We start from the raw sequence: 21,676 nt of genomic DNA, 5'->3' as shown, positions 1-21,676 counted from the left end.
ACATGTGGCGTTCGCTGTGTTATTCAGTGGTTTGGTATTTAACTAATTTGTAAGTGAAAATGATAATCTTATTTTATTACAGTGAGTAATTACTAAATAATTTTTCCCCAGGATAAAGATTTGGTCAAGTTGCTAAAGAACTCGAAGTTACCGTTGTGTTAAAGTGTTGTCTGTAAGTTGTGTATGTGTCACTAAATCACAGTTCATACAACAGATTCTATACAACTATTGATTATGATGGAAACAGTTATCTTCAGCAAAATGATCATTAAAACCACCGAATATCAGCCGCGCACAACACTGACGTACGTTACCTGAAACAATATTCTTCGCAACTCGTGCGTAATTAATTTCGGCTCCATGCATCAGTAAGAAAAGTTTGTTATATGGATCGTGCAATGAGCACTGTTTTTTAAAGAACCAATCTGATTTCAATTATTGTCATTAAAATGAGTTCGGGAGGAGCGTTGCTTATTTTTTTTTTTTTTACTCATTGTTATTACCTTCGCCATTTATGTCTGCAGAGTTACGTAATTTGAATTTGCCGCAGAGATAATTGTTAAGATGGCGGCAGGCAATTGATAGTGACTTTCTATTGTTAGAGCAAATTTCCTTTTAAGATGATAAGTATTTGAAATGGTTATTAAACTTTGCTTTGATATTGTACACTATTTAGACTAATTTTCATCAAGCAAACCTTTGATACTTTCGTAAGAAACACAGATAAAAAAGCGATACGAATCGCTATCATCAATGGCTGCGCTCCTTGCAGCGGAAAGAAATAATTAACACAGATAATGCTTATTGAGAGAGGAATTAAAGTTTCAAATAATTATTCACTCATATTTATAGGAATAATGAACTCTATTCTCAAGTAATATTTAACAAATAATTACAATTTCTTAACAGACCTGAGTTTGATATACGTCTTGCGTCCGCAACCTACAAAAGCCAGCCAAGAAAAGGTAAAAACAAAGGAAGACAAACGCAAATCATAAAAGGAATTTACAATTATCATTGTCTTTGTATGATACACATCGATATGTCCAATTACATCATAAAATATTATATAAATAATTAATATTTATCATCGTTTTATTTCACTGTGTTTTCATATGTCGGATAGATAATGTTTATAACTGTTAGAGGCATAATTTCCTGTCGTCGCACTGTACCTAAAATTTATCTCGTGTATTTTACAAACAAGTCAGCACATCCAATCTCAAGAGTAACTAACGGACACGCCCATTACAGTGTGTATTTAAAGCAAACTTAATTTGTATGATCATAGTGGTGCTAAGAGCGCCGCTCGTATGCTACAGGCGAGAAATTTGAACAGGCATTCACCTCTCAGATGTAGAAACACGCCTACCGACTTCTCCGTGTTGCGATTTTTTTTTCTTTTTTTCAATCTACGAATATGGATAGCGCAGGAATCACAGGGATAGGACGTACGAATTGCGACGGAGGGCAGAGTTGTTGCTCGGAGGGCGAGCCGACGCCAGCGCGGCGCCTCGGCTTCATTAAGGCGAGAACGCGGCGCCGGTTTAGGGACGGGCCGCGGCGCCAGATTGGACGCCTAACGACCGCAGGCAGGGCGGCCGCGGCGCCGCCGAGCCCCCTGCCGCAGTACCGGGGGGTCTGGGCGGCGCCCGCCGAACGCCTCGCCCGGCCCGCCGCACCCTCAGGAGAAACCACCTCACAAAACTGTCACTCGCTCTGATCACTGCAAGTGCGTACACAGGTGTGCGGACATTTGCCACGCCGATTTTACCTGCTCCGAAGGGTTGGGTCCCTTGTCTCCACCTCCTTCTCCTCCTCCTCCTCCTCCTCCTCCTCCTCCTCATCGCTTACTGAGCCCTTCCGCTGGTTTACGTAACATAGAACCAGAATCCCCATGGATTTTCCGCCACATTTCTAGAGTGAGTTTCGTTGTGGAAACTATTAAATGCATCTCGCATTGAAATCCGCACCAAATTTCGAGCCTTAGTAAAACTTCGCCAATCTTGGAGACTTCGCGTTCGTCTAAATTATACATGCCTTTTTCAGTGGTCCTGCAGCAGCTTTCTGTCGTGTTTTGTGTACCATGGGGGATCAGTTCCGTCTCTTATTAATTTATTTGGTATGAATATCTCGAGTGCTGTTGATACTATTTCTTTGAACTTAAGCTACTTATGGTCTTCACTTACATAGTTTGGAAGGATTGGAGACTGTCTCTTAGAAAGACGTCAACCTAATTTTTAGTTGTTTTTTTTTTTTTTTATAAATAGATACATTTCGCGTTTAGTTTTGGTGAATTTCTTTGTTACAAAATTGAGTCTCGCTACGACTGTGTGTTCACTAATCCCTGTGTCCGTCGTGATGCTCAGAATTATTTGTGGCTAAGACGTCAAGTGTGTTTTCGTAACCATTTACAATTTGAATGGCCTCGTGAACTAATTGTTCAAAATAATTTAAAAAAAGCATTTAGAACAATTACGGAAGTTCTTTTCTATCTACAATAGGGTCTGAAAATGTATTTTTGTCAACATACAGAAGGGAGACTGAACTCACTACCAACTGTAATTGTATGATTAGGGTACCTATTTGTGATGAGACTCAAGTTTTCTTTGAACTGTTCAGCAACTGTTTCATCTGAGATCGGGGATCGGTAAAAGGAGCCAGTTATGAATTTATTCCGGTTGTCGAATATAACCTCTGCCCATAATAAGTCACAGGAACTATCTGCTTCAATGTCGCTTGTGAGCTGTAACACACATTACATTATATTTCCTTAAGTTGTGCTTCTTGTTTCTGTTGTAGTGCACATCCTTACAATTACGGCTTTTCCCTCCAAAACCTAGGATGCTTTCTCTGTGACCCTGTAAATACCAGAGCTAAACAATGTAGAACAACAACGTACGTTTGGGGGACTGATGACCTTCGCTGTTTAGTCCCCCTTAAACATCCCAACAACCACCACCACCACGTACGTGACAAGCATAGCATTCCGTATTACTTCATTTCCGTATTTCTAACATTTTAAAATCGTACGTCGACTTTAGATGACATGTCAATCATAGATGTTCTTATCTCTGTTTAGTGAACGTATTTTCAGTCACGTTCTGAACATTGTCCCGCTACACTTTATTAACTAATGTTTCGCCGCAAGGGATATCGCATTTTAGAGAGTAAATTAATATGGAGTATGTCGTTCTTGTTTTCACACATTCACATACCCATTTCTTCTTGCCTTATTGGCTTATTGTCTTTTCGGCATGCAGTTGTAGTAATTAAAGTAGGCACAAATGCAGTGATCAAAAAGAAATGATTAGCGTACATTCGCATTCTCTTTACGTCATTCCTTTCTTGTTGCTCCCATGGCGATGGGCTGTATCTATCGCAATCAGTAAGCGTGAAAGTAAGCCACCGTACAGACAGAGGGATCTATATTTATACTTGGCACAACTAATTACATACTGACATAATCGTCGATTTTGCTTTCGTTTCCCAAAAGTTATAGATATTTCGATTTCGGAAAAGAAGCTCTGTATTTGGCCCAGATGTCGAAGAAGGAGGTCCCTTACGTACTGGTTGTATCCAGTAAGACGGCAGACGGCGGTTTGAAAACGGACAGTAGTACGAGGAAGGGCGTACCTTACCTGACGGATCGCTACCTGGCGAACGGGCAAGTGTGGCAAATGTCCGGCTTTCCGTACACACACTCGCAGCACTTATTGTCTGCAGTCTTACTGGGAAGAAGACGTTGCGCTTTACGATAAAAGCCTATGGATGACGTCAAATGAGAAATTGGGAACGGTAGTACCGCTCCAATCCATGTTACTAAAAGGCTAAAGCTAAACGGTCACACTGTGTGTGTGTGTGTGTGTGTGTGTGTGTGTGTGTGTGTGTGTGTGTGTAGAGGAGTGGTGGGAGGGTTGGTGGGTGGGTGAAAGCACTGTTTCGATTCCAACCAAACACATTTTCCCGTCACGTAGCAATTGTTGAGGGGTTAAGAACCGACTACCTAGAATAGTTCAGGAGATATGATGTCATAAACAATGGGGTTGCGTGAGAAACTGCTGCATCATGCACACCTTTAAATGCATTACTTCCGTACTACTAACTGTATTCGCAATAGATTTCGTACGCAATGTCCACATATGCCGCTAAATACACCTACAAAAGCATATCACGGTACGACAAGTAGTTCAGGAGATATGGCGTGAAAAACTCCCGCATTCTATATGACTTCCAAATGTATTGCTTATTTTGTACTGCATTCTCAACTTATTTTGCAGACAAAATTCACATGTGCCTCTGAATATACCTACATAAATACACCACTGTACGACCCATAGTTCAACAGATGTGACGTCATAACACTGAGATAAATGTAAAACTGCCGCAACATGCGTGGCGTTTTATTACTGTTGAGACATTCCTATATTCTAGTCAACTTAAGGAAATCCCTAAGACCTGGCAGCGTTGTTGGAAAAAACCATAGCCGTCTGTAGAGCTATGAAGCAGCGTTACCATACAGACGTTTACAAAATCGCCTCTCAAAAACACGAAGCAACTGCGCCCAGCTTGCAGAAGCCGTTTGGGATCACTTTTCTTATTCTGGATACCGCGTACTATACTTATGCGTTTATACATTACTCATATTTCTTTGTGCGATTCTTTCATAATTTGAAAGATATTTTCACGAATACATGGAAATGAAACTTTTTCGACACTTCACTGCAAACACAGTTCATTGTTTGTTTCCGTTTCTAATAGAAATTTGGCAAAATAAATAACCAGGCAGTGACGAATTTTATTGACCGAATGTAAAATGCTGTCATTAAGAGGTAGAAACTTATGTTAAAGGTTTAACACTAAGTCAAGTATTAAAGATATAAACTGTGTATCCGTCTTACGGTGTAGCTCATGGCGCGCAAATTACCCAGGCTATATTCGTGCAGTGTTTGAAAATGAGAACACTTAGCCCGACTTCCAATAAACTTCACATACAATTTCATACCTTTTCGAAACTTTTCTCGCAGATAACTCCCACAAAATAACGAAACGAAAGTCTATTGCTTACTGCGTTTTCGCTGTACGGGCAGTATAACTTCATCATCAGTCACGCGTTTCAATTCATTACTACTAATTCTATTCGTAACACATTTTACAGACGGTGTCGACATAAAGGCCTACCAATGAACGTACCTGCGAAACTATGTCACTGTACGACACACAGTTCAGGAGATATGACTTTGCAAACATTGAGATGGATAAAAAATCGGCTTTTCTTAAAACGCAGTGCAAATTAGCCAGACTATACTCATTCATATTTTTTTTTAATTCTTTATTTCCAAAAGCTTATTAATTATACTCATTAATTATACTCATCCATATTGAGAGCACTTACCTGGCGACTTCGGCAGAACACTCGGAAGCACACAATTAATCAGTCACGTCGATAAAACCTGAGAGGTCAAATCGCGATTTTTTTGGGGCGATTCTAGGGCTTTGTATCGGATGGTGCTGCTAAAATTTCAGGTTTAGACGAGGCACATCATCGTCATCTTCCCGATACGATGACTTTTGTGGATGTGCCGTGGAGAAACACGACTGCACCTTTGCCAGGGTATGGTCCTTATTTCCGATACCTTGATAACAACACATTCTATCAAATTCTTTAACGATCACCATAACAAGGCTTCGCCAAGACAGTAATAAACGTTATCTGTCAAGAAACCGTTCAGCTCTAAGGCGGTACGGGTCTCGCTTTAACAATGGAAGGCTTCCTTCTAGGGCGCATATCAGGTGCCAAAAATATCTTAAGCACTTTGTCAATGGTTTTTAGATTCACGTGCGAACGCCATACGCGCAACTGCATTGAACTTGTAACATGAAGTGAACAGGGGCTCAGATTTACTGATAATATGGCCAGTTTAGGATGCGGTTGCCCTTGTTGAGAGTCCCCCTTTTGGAGTTCTTGGCAGTAACTGGTGAAAGATTCTACCGTTGGTTTATAGAAGACTTCAGGTACTTTCTCAGTACAACTTATTTCCTGTCTGGCGAATTTGTACGTAAGACAGAGGGATCAGAATCCGCTGCGTTGAAGCCAGCGTTTTCTGCGATACACGGATGACGCGTTAGTGGAAGGACGATGTGGACCACAACAAGTTTGCGATTTTCGATAACATAAAAGTACCATAAGTTCGTGTTCAAAATGAACTTAAAGAAAAGGGCCAGCTGCCCTCCATTGATAGAACGTCACGATGCGTATGGGAAATCCACACGAACGGACCGGTTTCGCCACACTTCAAACCATCACGATCTGTTTCAAAGAAATGCGGTGCTATGAAGCTCCTTCTCTGGACTTCCATCGGGCACGCTATCAGAGGAGATCGTCGCTAAAGAGCTGTGCCAACTACGAATAGTGATCCAAAGGAATGATTTTTCTGATCGATAAAATCAGGGAGAAAAAGAAGTTCAAGTATCAATTATTTGTCCTATTCTGGCCTAGTGTCCGGAGAAATTGATCTACTTCTTCGGATGTACGACATCCAATTTCTGCTAACAATAAAAAAAGGTCTGCTTAGTGTTAAAGCAGTCGGTCAGATGCAAAAGGACTGTCAGCGACTTACCAGTCTGAAAGAGCCCAGCAAACCTGCTGTGGCAGCGTGTAACAGTGAAGTAAGGCGCAGACCAGCACTGTGGCGCGGGCTCTATGTTTCTGGGACGAAAAAAGTAAGTAGTCAGTCGAAATGTGGATATTGGAAAAGGTTGCAAACAGAATCGGACGTTTCATTTTGAGCAAAGCTTGTTATTCGTCGGTCTATATGTTAAGATTTCATCGGCCGTCTCATCCGCCAGAGCCAGTAAACGCCGGAATAACAGAAAATGTAGTGGAAAATAATGCGCTTCGATGAGCTTAACGGGCGATGAGAGTCGAACTGCGTATAAATAAATACGGGTGTAACATCAGTAATGTTTCACCGCTCGATTACGGTGAAGGCAGCAAGCGCGTGTAAGACCACTGCTGAAAACGCCTGAAAACGACTACGTCAGTTTTGCGCAAGAACGAAAGATTTTTTTTTTCGCCGGAATCCATTCTTCCTCAGTTGTACTTCAGTTATGTTTATCATGTAGATATTTTTTCTATTTGTAGGTATAAATAAAAATCATTTCTAAAAATCACTTTATGTTCGTGAAGTGTGGGAAAGGGTAATGTTATAGTCTGGGAGACGTCATTCATGCACTACATCGAATAGGTAATTGTTCCCGTACACTGTGCAGAGAGTTTTTCGAAGAAACGTTTCTGTCGCTTGCCCGTACCGCTTGATGCCTCTGTACAACAGAGCCAAATAAAGACGATGTCGAAACGCACTTCATGATACAACAGTGCGCAATGCCGAGGCATTTAGCGCAGCGCGTGCTGCCGACGAAACTTTGTTGTGTCTCTCTGGTCACAAAACTTCTCGTCAGCAGTCCGTCTGCTAATGACGACAGCTGACAGTATTACGTTGGTCGTCCCCTGTGCATGGCATTCAATAGGGAGCTATGAATTATAACTCTATGAAAGACACATAAGCATGTGTCTGACTTTACAGACCACAGTGGCAACTAAGCTCGTCTTCTTCATTGTACTGATATACACGTTGATTATTTGGCAGTTCCTTTTTGCTAAGAATATTGCACGACATAAAACGAACCCCAGACTTAATACTACGGCAATATTCGACAACTTAAACCATTACCTTCTGCATCATTTGCTTCGCCGTTCACCTTTCACCATTCACTGCCGGTTAAAGGCCTTCTCCGCATCTCTCCACACAACTGTTTTCACCTACACTCGTTCAATTTTTGCTCTTGCATATCATCTAATGTGAACTATTCATTCTCCGTTCCTCGTTCGTTCCAGTCATCTGGTCCTGGATTTCTGTCTTCCATTGCTCCCTGTAAGTATTTTTCCCATTTTAGCGCTGGCCTTCCAGCCTCCCACCTTGCGGGCGGCTCCTGGTTTAATATCTTCCTTCGCCACTTATGGTTGGGCATTCTTTGTACCGTACGTGTCCGTACCACTGAAGCGCTCTACTCTTCGAAACACGTTACCTCCATTCACCTCCATATCTCCTCATTTCGTATGCTATCTTGCTGGAGACATCTGTTCACAGAGTCCATTTCCACTGTCTTCATTTCTCCTTAACTTTCCTTGTTTGAGGCCATATCTAAGCTCCATATAGAACTATATGCCCCACCACACTGTGAAATACTTTTTTTAGTGTCCTGCCAAATATTATTATTCCAAGCAAAGCTTTATTAGCTCTCTTCCCACTTGCTATTGTGGAATTATTTTCATTTCCACATTTGTACCAGAGATGTGTGTTCCTGTACCCAAATATTAGTACCTTCGTAGGACTTTGTTTCTCCTCTCCTCTGTGTCGATTTTCACCAAATACTGTTACATACATATACAGTTGGTCTCGTCCAGATTAATTCCTTTATTTATTGCTGCTCGTCCTTAAGTTTTCTCAGCATGCATTGCACATCCTTTTCATCTTGGAAAAATATTACCTGGTCGTCAGCAAATAAGAGAGTGAAGTGTTTCCTCACCATTCTTTATTCTCATACCAGAGCCATTTTCCGCCTGTTCAAAATAAATGTTAAACATAATCGGCGATAATCCTCAACCTTGTGCACACTTTTATTTTCATTTCTGCATTTTTCAACAACAGTCTGATACATTAAATACATAAAGTTATATATTTGTTGTGTGACGTACATGTTTATTTGTACAGTCCCCTGGTATTATTTATTTTTCCCTTTGCATGGGTGAAACAAATTGTAGATGTAGGCGCCGCTTATTGTTATGTCTTCATTACTAAGTGAAATACTACATCAAGGATAATTTTGTACATCGAAGGCATACTTATTTCTGTCGTTAGAACAACATCAGTATAATTCTTAATGGCTGGACTACTGTGTTTTTGTGGTGTCAGGCTGCGTCGCATTCTATCCTTCAGATTCACATAACAGACAAACAATACGTTTAAATATTCCGTTTCTTCAGAATTAACTATCGGATATCGCAGACGTTCATTGAATTTAATTTCTGAATGGACGGAACGTTTAACAGGGAGTTAATGAGGAAGGAAACTATCTGAGAAGGTGGGGTACGATGCCGTTTGTGGCTTTATCAACTGAGGTGATTCGGAGTAATTTTAGGACTCTGAATCAGGCTAAAAGTATGCCGTCGATCTTTTAACATTTCACTCGTAACTCACTGAGCTAAAGCTAACGATGGACAGAAGTATTCAGATATTGCAGCGTGGTACGTATTGATGTTCTACTTGTTCCTCTTTTGTACTGGTATCCATGAGAGGTTATTCATGTCAATACAACGGAACGCACGAGATTATTATGGACGTGCATGTTCGCTGATAGACAGGTAACAACTGAAGATGGAATATATCTTTAGTCAGAAATCGATAAATGTGAAATGTGAGTTTACTAATAAAGTGCGGCTGTTGGAATATTTTATTCCTCGGAAATCGTCCGTATGAGTTAGCGTTTTTGAAATCCTGCCTCAGTCCTTAAAATGCACTTACCGTGCAGACGAACGTGCCTCAACAGCAGACACCACGGTCAGATTTCGTAGCGCTTCTGGAAACATTTCTTTAAATATCAGCTTCTGGAAAGCCGTTAGCATCATTATTTGCAGATCCGTTTATCTTCTCGGAAAAGTGACGGTAAAATGTTTGCAAACCACACTTGCAGATGAAGTCAAAAATATTTAAGTGGTCCATTCTGTGAAGCACATGCGAGTCATGCCGTACACATTCTGTGAACTCCAATGTCTGTTTTCTCCAACGTCTGTTTTCTTCACTTATTTGCACCCAGTTTAATATTTTGTCATGATTTCACGATAATATCCAACAGTAAAATTGTTTCAGATGTATCGAGAAAACTAAAGGGTACTACCGGATAAAGGATATTTTTGTAAGGATTAAATTATTGAATAAAGAAAACGTACTCTGCCTCTGTCGAGTTATATTCAGGTTTTCATAAAATTATCATATAATCTACTTTTTTATGAAATGAATTCAGAAACTCTGAAAAACAGACATAATGTCTGATGGGATACCGCAATCACTGGTAATAAAATGTTAGTTATAATCTGTCCTGATTGCAAAAATGTTTATTCACGTGACGGGTTTCGGTTCCTCTAGAACCATCTTCAGATCTGAAACGATAATGATACTAATTTACTATTTCACAAATGCAAACCTTTTTCATCCTATCCTGCCGGCCGCGGTGGTCTAGCGGTTCTAGGCGCTCAGTCCGGAACCGCGCGACTGCTACGGTCGCAGGTTCGAATCCTGCCTCGGGCATGGATGTGTGTGATGTCCTTAGGTTAGTTAGGTTTAAGTAGTTCTAAGTTCTAGGGGACTGATGACCACAGATGTTAAGTCCCATAGTGCTCAGAGCCAGCCCTTCATCCTATCCGATCAACATCAAATGTACCAGAACATACCTGCAGTTTCGATAACAGGAGTAACCCGTCCACACACAGCAACCTTCACATGCTGCGTCACATAAAATTGCTTGGCAGAATGCAAATAATTTACATTAATTATAAAACTGTTACTAACAGGTGACGGTTGGTACATTTGTAACATTACACTTGCACATACTGTTTTAAGTAGATTTTTGTAATTTACTTTTATCTCTAAAAATACTTAGTTAAAATCTACAGATGTCAAGGTTAAAATCTGTATTGTCAAACCGCTCATGTGAAAACATTTTTGCAATCAAGACGGATTATAACTAGCATTCAGAAATTGCGAATCTACAACAGTTGTACGATTTACTAGAAGCACATGAAAATTTGGGGCTGGCCGGGACTCGAACACGGATTTCTCGCTTTACCCAAGCGATCGCCTTAAGGGAGATTTACTATCTTTGGCCCGAAAAAAGCATGTTCTTTGAGAATTTTTTTCTCGGGATGTGTTATAGATATCGATGTCAAATGTGGTCAAAATGTTTATTGGTATTTCCGCTACAAACTGGAATTTTTTCGACCGGAAATGTCGAAGAGCAAAGGCGGACTTGCCGTCGGAACGAAACAAAATTTCGATGTAGACCTCCAAGCGCGATATGTCACAGGTCAGCTGGCTGGTCTGAAATCAAAACTGAGATGACGTTACTGAAGTTTATAAGATTCTTTAGGAGTTGTACCTCGCTTAAGTTATTTGGACCATAAGAAACAAAATGGCGGCCATTTGAAAAAGAATAGGGCTTTCTTCATCGATTTTTCCACTTCGTCAGCCAAGTAAAAATATTATAGTTGATGGATCGGAATAAAAGTGGTACAACTCCTGGACAATTTAGTTAGCTTCGTCGGAAACAAAGAATAATGCCAATCGATTCAGTAGATTCGAATTTACCATACAGTGCGATAAAAAAAAGTAATTTCGAGAAAAACGCGTTTGAAGTTTTGACTACATATAAATGCAATATTATGAAACTTATGTTCAATCCATACAGTGCGATAAAAAAAAAGTAATTTCGAGAAAAATGCGTTTGAAGTTTTGACTACATATAAATGCAATATTATGAAACTTATGTTCAATCCACTATTCCGGGTCCATAAACTAGTCCTTCCTCTTCCTCGTAGAGGGCGTTCTGCTCGATCTGGGCCATTCTGCGCTGCTCCAGAGCCGCTCGTACGGCCGGTGAAAAGCGGCTTTTGGCCGCTTGAATCCGGTGGTCGCCCGAATTCTTGGCGAACTGCGTCGAATAGAGTCCCAGGGTGACGTCCATGGTTGTCATGGTCTTCAGAATTGCTGAATACCCTTCGTTCAAGCTGCTCACCGCCAGGAAAGTCGCAATCTCAACGGTATTCGCACCAGAATGCAATTGCTTGAGTGCCAACTTCCATACACACGCGTTCAAACTTTCATTTGAATTTTGTGTTTTTCCTCCCAAGCACAGGTACAGTAACACGTCCTCCGAAAGAAAAAAACCGTTGCGTGAAAAAGGCCGATTTCATGCAGGTGCATTTTTTTGTTCAACCGCGAATAGCAAACATTTCCGTTACACATTCGGAAAAAGCGTTTCAGGGGTGGATTCTAAACACTTTTATGGATCCAAAAATACAATTTAAAAGATCTATTTTTTGAACCAAAAGATAGCAAACCTCCCCTTTATCGCTTCGGCTGTGGAATCACGTGTCACGGCCAGACCCAAACTTCCATGTTTTACTGACTACTTCCCTTGGTGCTCGCACTCCTATCGTGTGATTCAGGCACAGGAAGAAGCATTATTTTACACGTCAGATTGCCTTCCTGTGTTATGAAATACCGTTGGGACAGTGTTTGTATTTTACAATTTCTGTATAGTTAGATCCAATGTTCCTTCAGACATGCATGCATAACCGAAGCAACACTGCATCGAACGAAGACAGGCACTGTAAAATACAGAATCTGCCCTATTGAATCTGCTTTTTGTTTTGGAAGCTAATAACGGTTATCAATGTAGATTTTGAAACACTTCATAGAATCCAGCCATCTAATAGATGAATCTTGCATTTTATCGCACAGTAACGCTACACTAAAGTGTTATGTAACTGCACACATTTTCTTCCGCGTTATTATTTAATATAATGGTTGCCCACTTCACGAGACACACAGTTTCCGTACGCTCAAGTGCCAAAGAAACTGGCTTAGGCACACTTATTCAAATACAGATATATGTAAACAGGCAGGATACGGAACTGCGGTCAACAACGCACATATAAGACAAGAAATGCCTGGCGCAGTTGTTAGCTCGGTTACTGCTCCTAGAATGGCATGTTATCAAGATTTGAGTGGGTTTCAGCGTGGTGTTATAGTCGGCGCACGAGCGATGGGACACAGCATCTGCGAGATAGAGATGAAGTGGGGATTTTCCCGTCCGACCATTTCACGAATGTACCGTGAATATCACGAATCCGATAAAACATCCAATCTCCGACATCGCTCCGGCCGGAAAGAGATCTTGCAAGAACCAGACCAACGACGACTGAAGAGAATCGGTCAACTTGAGAGAAGCGCAACGCTTCCGCAAATTGCTGCAGATTTCAATGCTGGGCCATTAAGATGTGTCAGCCTTCGAAACTTTCAACGAAACAGCACTGACATGGGCTTTCTGAGCCGAAGGCCCACTCGCGTATCCTTGATGCCTGCATGACACAAAGGTTTGCGCATCGTCTGGGCCCATCAACACCGACATTGGACCATATATGACTGGAAACATGTTACCTGATCAGACGAGTCTCGTTTCAAATTGTATCGGTCGGATGGACGTGTATGAGTATGGAGACAATCTCATTTCCCCATGGACCCTGCATGTCAGCAGGGGACTGTTGAAACTGGTAGACGCCCGATAGTAGTGTAGGGCGTGTATAGTTGAAGTGATACGGGACGCCTGGTACGTTTAGACACGACTGTGACAGGTGACACGTACGTAAGCATCGTATATGATCACCTGCATACATTCATGTCCATTGTGCTTTCCCACGCACTTGGGTAATTCAGGTAGGACTATGACACCCTACACGTCCAGAATTGCTACAGAGTGGCTCCAAGAAAACTCTTCTGAGTTTAAACACTTCCGCTGCGCAAAAAACTCCTCCGGCCATGAACATTATAGAGCATATCTGGGATGTTTTGCAACGTGCTGTTCAGGAGATATCTCCACCCCCTCCTACCTATGGACAGGCCCTACACGATATTAGGCAGGTGTAACAGTTTCTTTGGTTCTTCAGTAATATATATATATGGCCTGTCGCACTGAGGACTGTAAAAACGTGACTTGCCATCAAGTCCGCTGTAAACACTTCGACATACTGCAGCCCGTGTGTCAGAGATGCTGCGAGTTTAATTTATCCATAAGTCCTCAAGCAATCTCTAAAGATTGCTGGGAACCGTAATGCACCAATTTATTTTTTGCTTCACAATGAACACGCTATGTTTATCGCAGTTTTTCAGAGTAAAAAAGCAGAGTAGCTACAAAGCGCGCGCTTGAATCAGTAACTCTAACTTCACAGTTTTGTTCAGAGGTGAAGTTGATCTTCTATAACGTCTAACCGCAGATCTCCGTTCTCATACTTCTCAGGCGCTGTCCGAGGTATCGATTTTTCTCAGCGTCACGAGTTAATACCACATGTAAAGTCGTTCAGTACGAATTATGAGTGATCATTGAAATATGGTAGGCTCTTGCTGTAGACACCCTCCAAATTAGGACGTACGGAAGAGTTTCCAGTGACAGGAAACGAAACACAAGTTGCACTAAATAACGGAGTCACCAATCATCCCGCACTCTCTGTGCTTTACAAGGCAACAATGTACAACATTAGGGTAGCTGTGAACTACCACAAAAAATAACACAATAGAGTGTATCAACAGGACATGTGGCCTCTAATTTAAGAAGTGTCATCGTGATCTCTTCATTAGCAAATGATTACGCATTAGTCTCCTATTCGGATCTGCAGGAGGGAGACCCGCCGAGGGGATCATGAGAAAACGATGGAGTGACAAACAGTGGGATAGCGTTTTATGCGTCGGACCTGGGATTTCAGAAGTTTGAACGTGATAGGGAAACTAGAAAAACTGAAAGGGGAAATGCAAATGCGCAATCTAGATGTAGTATATGTCAAAAAAGTGAAATGGAAAGAAGACAAGTATTTCTGGTCAAATGAATACAAGGTTATCGTAACAGCAGCATACAGTGGTGTAACAGGAGTAGGATTCGTTACGAATAGGAAAGTAGGGCAGGGAGTGAGCTACTGTGGACAGTTCTCTGATACGGTGCTTCTCATCAGAGTCGACAGTAAACCAAAGTCAGGAGGTATACATGCTGACGTCGTAAGCAGAAGATGAAGAGAGACAGTATAAGAGGATACTGAACGGGCAGTTCAGTATGTAAAAGGAGATGAAAATCTAATGATCAGAGAAGAGTGGAACGCGGTTGTAAGCGAAGAAATAGGATAAAGGATTACGGGAGAACATGGGGAAATCTATTTGACATGTGCTTGCGTGGGCAAAACCACCAGTATAAAGCTTACGCCAAATCCCTCGAACGATTTCAACAATCTACTTCTACAACTACGTATTCCGCAAGCCACCGTATGACGAGTGGCGGATGGTACCTTGTACCGCTACTGGTCATTTCCTTTCCACTTTGAGAGAAATATGACTGTTTTTATGGCTCTGTACGAGTCCTAATCTCTCTTATCTTCTTGGTCCTTACGCGAAATATACTTTGGCGGTAGTAGAATCGTTATAGAGTCAGCCTCAAATGCCAGTCCTCTAAATTTTCTCAATAGCGCTCCTCGAAAAGAATTTAACTTTCCTCCAGTGATTCCTATTTGCGTTCCCGAAGCATCTCCATGATAGTTCCGTGTTGTTCAAACCTACCGCTAACTAATCTAGCAGCCCGCCTCTGAACTGCTTCGATGTCTTCCTTTAATCCGACCTGGCGCGGATCCCAAACACAAGAACTGTACTCAACAATGGTTCGCACTATTGTCCTATATGCGATCTCATTTACAAGAGAACCACAGGCTCCTAAAATTCTCCCAGTGAGCCGAAATCGACCAATCGCCTTCCATATCACAGCCCTTACATGATCATTCCATTTCACATTGCTTTGCAATGTTATGCCGAGAAATTTAATGGACGTGACTGTGTCAAACAGCACACTACTAATCCTGTAGTCGAACAATATGGGTTTGTTTTCCTTACTCATCGCCGGCCGGCGTGGCCGTGCGGTTCTAGGCGCTTCAGTCATGAACCCCGCGACCGCTACGGTCGCAGGTTCGAATCCTGCCTCGGGCATGGATGTGTGTGATGTCCTTAGGTTTAGTTAGGTTTAAGTAGTTCTAAGTTCTAAGGGACTGATGACCATAGATGTTAAGTCCCATAGTGCTCAGAGCCATTTGAACCTTACTCATCTGCATTAACTTACAGTTTCGATATGGAAAAAAAAAAAAAAAATATTGCTGGATGGGAACTTCCAGCTTCCTGTTGGGGTGAGGGTGATGACGTGGAGAGAGAAAGGAGAAGGAGAGATGGACAGAGCAGGGGAAGGAAGAGATGGACGGAGAGGCGAGCAAGGAGGAAATGGAATGATAGAAGTTGGGAATAAATACATACCCGGTTTATTTTTTTTTTTAAACCGCGGATAGCACGACGGGGCGGAGCTAGTATTACTTATTCTGACGTGACGTCTGTAGCCATACCATTGAGAGATAATTAACGAGAGCAACTCTTAGTCAGTTCACGTCATTTAAACTGAATGTGTGGATTCCTGAGATTAATGTGTAACCACCGGATCACGCCGAAGATAATGAAATAGATCTGACAATCGATACATTGACTGAAACTTCCTGCTAGATGACAACTATTGGCTATAACGAGACTCGTGTACGTATCATTGCCTTTCGGGGGCTTGCTCTTACCGACTGAGCTACCCACGAATGACGCACGTCGTGCCTCCACAGATTCTGTAAAATATGGAAATAGTAAAGAACTTCTGGCAAGACTGAAGTTGTGGAAGGGTAAAGGGGGAGGGGGGAGGGAAGGGGGTGGGGGAGACTGAGTCGTACCTTGGTTAGATCAGTCGGTAAGAACGCTCCCTGCGAAAGATATGCTTTCAGGTCCGTGTCCTGGTCTGGTACAAAGAATTAATTCAACAGGGTGATTCGAAACAGCACACATTTCGTTGCAGAGTGAAAGATTATCCTTTTCCGTAGATGCAGTACCGTATGTGCTTTCGCACAAATGATTATTCTGTAAATAAAACACCGGTTCCAAAATTCTATTTCTCGCGCAAGAGCACTCTGGAAGATACTCTCAGAGATTCACTTGATAGTCGGCTTAATATTCCTGCCGAGAGTATCCAGTGTCCGTCAGTGACATCAGAATCCGACTGATATAAAAAAGTTAGTAAACCTGAATGTTGCGATATCCTAGTTCCTTAACCTCTGCAATGTGCTTGCATCCGGAAGCATTTTCGTGCCGAAGACGAATCGCGATTTCCTCCGCGCCTCGCGCAAACGCGTGGCCTGGTCTCTGGCAGTGCCATCTTTCGAACATCGTGAATGGTGACTTCGACAGCCGTCAGATGGCTCTGCAGCGGGCGCCTGCGCTGGCAGCGCGCGCCGTAGCGACAGGACCGCACCCTTTGATCACAGTAGAGTTGGGCAAACTGAAACACGTAACTGTTCTTGAATATCTACTGTATAAGCATGTCCACATAAACACAAATGAGGTGCGAGAGCGCTAATCATATCGCAGAAAGTATGAAACTATCACTTAGGCGTCTTGGCAGTTCGTATTTCCTGCAGCAAATGCGCTGCTTTCGTGTCGTGTGACTTTCATACTTTTCAACTGGCTGAGGACAGCCATAGCTGAAGACAGAAGAACCACCACGAACGGAACTGAAGATGGGAGCAAACAGCAGAAACAACGGGTATGCCACTGTGATTCCCACATTCCGTTAGTATGGGTAATGTACCCATCCTGATAATTTCCATGCACACAAAGGGAATCATTGTGGATAATAGGCACTGTGACAATAGACTCACAAATAACGCGAAATAATTCGAATATATAACAAAATATAACAGAAAAAAATTTTGTCTTGCAAGGTGTTTCCAACCGTTACTATAAATTCACCATGCTTCCCAGCCCTTCCCGTTCACCATTACACTATCAGTGATATGTCAAACACATCAGATTTATGTATATGTCTAATAACTGTCACTCTACGCCTTTTTTTATTCAAAATGTAGGCTTACTTGCGCTTCTTAATATGATTACTGTACATGAACAGAGAAGCGTATGTTATAAAAAAATGTAATTTAACTGAATGATTTTCACATATTTATTATTTTGAATGTGAATAATATGCGTTGTTTTATTGTTTTGTTAGTGTTTATAAAGCAGATGTTACGCCATTTCGGAATAGGACAGTCAGTTAGAAACGAAGCTTTATTTTCGGATATCTTAAGCTTCATGCTATTGCTTGTCAGAAAGATTTCCACACTCTTGAAAGTGTTTCATGAAGTGGTATGTTGTGCTTAAGTACCTGTGCAGAACCCGAATCTCGTCCGACACAGAGCGGAATGAAACATCACTGTTTCGATACACAGGTGGACTGAAACAGCCTTATTTCGAAACAACGATACAGTTTCTGTGTCTGGCTCGAGATCGAATCTGGTCCAGTTATCCGAGACAGCCGCTGAATGAAACACCACTGTTTCGAAACAGTGAACCACAGCCGTTCCGAAACACTGAAAAAGTTCCACGTATCGATACACTGTATCGAAACATAGAAACAGTGGCCAAGTCTAGATCGCAGTGGTTTGTTCGCATCTCGTTGGAGACTTCACATCTAGTGAATTTGGGATCCACTCTTATTTTACAGCGCACCGCGTCGTTCAAAAATGGTTCAAATGGCTCTGAGCACTATGGGACTCAACTGCTGTGGTCATAAGTCCCCTAGAAGTTAGAACTACTTAAACCTAACTAACCTAAGGACATCACACACATTCATGCCCGAGGCAGGATTCGAACCTGCGACCGTAGCGGTCGTGCGGTTCCAGACTGTAGCGCCTTTAACCGCTCGGCCACGCCGGCCGGCAACCGCGTCGTGTTCAGTAAACGCAGAGAATGATGATACTCATCTGGACTAGGGCTGCAGATAAAGTATCGATAAATTAATATTTGTTCCAGAAAATATGCCGAAATATATCGACCGTACTCATCCCGATATAACGATAACGAAAGAGTTATATCGGTTACCGATATTTTTAATTTATATGCTTTTTTTAACAATTTTTGGTGAATAATTGAAACAGTTCTTTTGAAATTGTAGTAGAATATAGTTTTACTTTCACTATGTGAAGGAGTCTTACTACTTTCTGAGCTTTCATTACGTCCACTCTTTCTCTTTTATATCAAACTAGTGTACATGAAATAATGAAACAGACCGATTGCACTGGGACGCGGCGGTGTGAATGTAATAACAAGACAATCCATATGAAGAAATAGCACACGAGTTGCGTTAAGAATTGCTACTTCTTCACATCGGCGTTCTTCAAAGACAGTTGCTGAAAATGACGAACAAAAATCTAAATGACAAGATTAGCCTTTGCGGTGGACGGAGATGTGTGAGGGGCAATGCTGACTCAATCGTCGCTCCGTTCTACCGACCGAAACAGCAACGTTTAACTTTACCATGCAATTTTGACACCATAACTGTTAGGTCGATGGCGTTTGCAGAAATGAAAAAAAATAGGCAAGTCGACAAAAATGTTCCAGACAAATCCGATATGCGACGAAACCGAACGACAGATCCATCGGAGACTTTTCAAATGGTTCAAATGGCTCTGAGCACTATGGGACTTAACATCTGAGGTCATCAGTCCCCTAGAACTTAGAACTACTTAAACCTAACTAATCTAAGGACATCACACATCCATGACCGAGGCAGGATTCGAACCTGCGACGGTAACGGTCGCGGGGTTCCAGACTGAAGCGCCTAGAACCACTCGGTCACACCGGCCGACGAACACTTTTCATTGTGCCACTTACCTGCACTTACAATAGCAGCAAAGTGGTTATCGCCAACCGTGAACGTGCATCGTTATCCTTACAATTCTTGCTCAGGTTGCTAGCTTGTTGATGTACAGAATATCTAACAATAAATCAATATTTAAATATACAGCTCTAAAACTGACAGTGTATTCACAATGTGTAGACGATATTTTTGTTGGCCGACACGTCGATTTTTTTTCCGCCGATAAACCGCTTATCGATAATTTTTTTGATATATCGGTCCCCATGATGATATTCATTTTAAATATAAATATATTGGTTTCCCGCCATTTTTTAAAAATATCGACAATACTAATCTGGACATTTCATCTACATCTACAACTTGGACATACTGTGACACGTGTTGCTTGTTGCACTCTTTAGTTACTGTCTTCTAGTAGTCAAGATTATTTATAGAGCTGAACGCATCCAGTCGCGTTCTTGAGGGAAATATTGTAGTTCTCCTCCAACACCTAGAGGACTGGGATGAGTTCCGCGGTTATAACTTTACACGGGACGTGCTTCATTATCATCGCCACACTCGCCCTTAATAGACCCCAGCGACTTTCCCTCTTGGTTGTTCTCTCCATCGTCAGACTAATTAGGCTTGAGCGCGTTGACACATCATCCAGCAAAGTGTCCCAGCTCCTTACAACAAAAATTTCAGCTACTTACTTCGCTCTCCTGATTCTACACTGTTTTCTTTTTTAAAAAGTATGAGAAGTGATTGTAAGGCTGAGACCTAGAACAATCGCTACAAATATTGCCATTGCTTAAGTTAGAACATAGAGGGTACAATATACCGGATGGTTGTAACAAAACTGCAGCTACTCACGGAGGTGCAGTGAGGGCTGTAATTATCGTATGGCAGCGAAACTTGTTAGATACGCTAATGCATTATTACGAAATCGATTTACGCTGGAAAAATTTGTTTCCAGTTTTGGCCACCAGGTACAAATCTGGCGCTGTACAGCATTTTGAAGGTGAAAGTGTTATGATTTGGGCAACCTCCTGCGCGAAAAGTAAATCACACTTTGCTTGGCTGAACATTAGAAACGTTGCAAGAGACAAAACTGATTGGAGTGTATGAGAACATAGCGGAAGAAAATCTAATATTTCAACAAGATAATACATCTGTCCATGTTTCTGCTACAACCAAAAAGTGCTTTGAAGATAATACATCGCTGCCTTGCCTTGGCGTGCACGTAGCCTGGATTTGAACCACGTGGCAAATCTTTGGGACATACTTGCATGGCGTCTTTATCGATTGGAAGACAATTTCAGGTCGTATGTGAAAAGAGCGACACGAGAAGAATAGTCCACAATTTCACTGCAGGAACTACAAACCCTAAGAAAATCTATGCCGAAGAGAATGTTTGCGGTAATTAGGAAGAATGGAGATTGGGCAAAGTACTAACAATGCAATAACATCACAGGACAGTGAGTGCCTTTATACCAGTTTCCATTAATGAAGTGCAAACGGCTTTTATAATTGCGTAGTCTTCCGCGGCCAGAGTCAGTCGACATAAAAGTTTTCTGGGTATGGCACCGTGTCATAATGTATAAGACTACTGCTGCTGGAGAAAAAGCAACGTTTCGGCCACGGTTGCAGCGGCCTTCTTCTGGGTCTCCGGCAGCAGTTGTTTTATACATTATGACGCGGTGCCATACCCAGAAAACTTTTATGTCGACTGCAAACGCCTTTTTATGTTACTCGTATTATGAAAGAAACTATGTGATTCCGTCATGATTGCTTATGTCTTATACGTATCTACTTCTTTCATAATAAATTCGACACATGTATGCGTCAAACATGGTGTATTACTTTCGTAGGATACCTGCCTTTAAACTGATTTACATTACTGTATTTGACCAAGTCCTGTATGTTCTACAAATCTGGACGAAATCGGTGATGACCAGCAGGCGCGGTGCCCTTGGGAGAGGAGAGAGCTCCATGGCTCCTCGTAGGTATTTATTGAGCAAAATTGTTTTTCGAGATTGATTGGAGAGCTTATCTCAAAAGTAATAAATATTGTTCGTTAACTTCGTTGAGCAAG

The 21,676-nt window shown here is 41.8% G+C and overlaps 1 protein-coding gene across 1 annotated transcript in view; it reads left to right on the top strand.

The window, feature by feature from the left end:
• Positions 1-21,676, top strand: part of LOC126101585 (prickle planar cell polarity protein 3-A) — a 1,199,532-nt gene that overhangs the window by 358,167 nt on the left and 819,689 nt on the right. The window lies entirely within an intron of this gene.

The sequence above is a fragment of the Schistocerca cancellata genome, chromosome 9 (assembly GCF_023864275.1).
Source record: "Schistocerca cancellata isolate TAMUIC-IGC-003103 chromosome 9, iqSchCanc2.1, whole genome shotgun sequence".
NCBI lineage: Eukaryota > Metazoa > Arthropoda > Insecta > Orthoptera > Acrididae > Schistocerca > Schistocerca cancellata.
This window is presented reverse-complemented; position numbering and strand designations above follow the sequence as displayed.